The sequence below is a fragment of the Atractosteus spatula genome, unplaced genomic scaffold, assembly GCF_055471065.1.
Source record: "Atractosteus spatula isolate fAtrSpa1 unplaced genomic scaffold, fAtrSpa1.hap1 Scaffold_29, whole genome shotgun sequence".
Lineage (NCBI taxonomy): Eukaryota > Metazoa > Chordata > Actinopteri > Semionotiformes > Lepisosteidae > Atractosteus > Atractosteus spatula.
The window spans coordinates 133,499-135,031 of record NW_028296856.1 but is presented as its reverse complement, the minus strand read 5'-3'; the positions used below and the strand labels follow the sequence as shown (position 1 = coordinate 135,031).

Sequence of the window (1,533 nt, the reverse complement as noted above, 5' to 3'; positions counted from 1 at the left end):
GCTTATGGCCACACCCCCTTGAGCACGCCTGATCTCGTCTGATCTCTGAAGCTAAACAGGGATGGGCCTGGTTAGTACTTGGATGGGAGACCGCCTGGGAATGCCAGGTGCTGTAAGCCTTTAAGCGCAGGAGGCGCCCTATCCCCGCTCGCTCGCTCATTCCCCTGTTCACACGTGCAGTGCGGCCTGTCCGTCTGTTCATTTGTGAGCTTTGGCGAGACACGGGTGCTTTTGTATTAGCCTGAGCGTTTTTTATTCTGATCATGAACAGTTTTACAAGTCCGCAAAGGATGGAGGAAAGGTTTATCGCCAGCTGAAAAGAGACACAGCGCTTCGGCTGTGGAGACTTGTTTGGCTGGCGTTCGGGGAGTCGCGTTTTTCAGAATTGTATTGAGATCGTTTTCCACAGAGCTCAGATGTCAAAGCACAGCAGCAGCTCTCCACAGCGATCCTCTATAGCGCCCTTTCTCCCGCAGCTCCGTCCTCATTGGAAGGAAGCAAGAGTGAAAGGCTGAAGTGAAATAGAGCGGGGACGAAGGCAGTGAAGAGAGAGAACGTGGGAAGAAGAGAAAAACGCAAGGGAAAAAAAGCAGCGTCGTAAAAGAGGTGACGGAGCTGTCCTCTCTATAAGAAGGGTGCCAGCGAGCCTTGCTCTCGCTTACGGCCACACCCCCTTGAGCACATAAAGTTAGCTCGAAGTTCGAAAACGATTTTGGCACGCCTGTAGCGCTTTCACGAAACCTCTTAGAGTTGCGAGAATGCTTGTTTTGTGTATAAAATACATTGTGGATGCTTTCTCAGCCTTTAGTTTTTCGTTTTTATGACATTTTTTTGACCAAGCACGAATATTCTTTTGTCCATATCTCCGCAATGGAAGCACAGAACGCCGTCAAACCAAATGCATTTTAAAGACCACGACTTGTGGATATTTCCACACCCTTTACATCAAACTATCAGTGAGCTAATTATCTTTTTTTAAACCTCCGGTTTTTCATCGATGCGTAATTACGCACGAACTGGAACCCGGGGGACCGGTGTGTGCACACGTTCACAACGCGAGAAATACTGTTCAATACGGCTTCATGCGAAAAACCCGTATATGACCATAGGAAGCAGAACAGCGCAGTCTCCCATTACCCAGACTGTAAGCACGGGAATAAAGCTTTGTTTGATTTCTGAAACCCTTCCTTTACGCCCTGTTTTCATTCAGGTAAGGGTCAACTATATTGAAAATACTACTGACAGCAGGAAGATTAAAATATTCTTTACTCAGCAGCTTATTAAAAACAGCTCCCATGATGTTCAAACCGATTTTTTACACAGAACACTGACACAGCTTTGCATTCTGAATCTCTTTTTCTCATGCTTTTATTTAATATGGCACAATGCACTGGGATAGGGGTATTCTGTTCACAAACCAATAGCATTTAAACCACAGCACCCACAATGCTGCAAGTGTTTTGCACACTAAGCAGGTCCTCTGACTTTTCCCAGCTTTGTTTTGGGTTGTGGAACCTTTCTTTATATTTTTTA

General features: G+C 46.0%; 1 pseudogene; it reads left to right on the top strand.

Moving 5' to 3' along the window:
• LOC148807593 (5S ribosomal RNA) lies at window positions 1-119 on the top strand (annotated as a pseudogene).
• The last annotated feature ends 1,414 nt before the right edge of the window (window positions 120-1,533 follow it).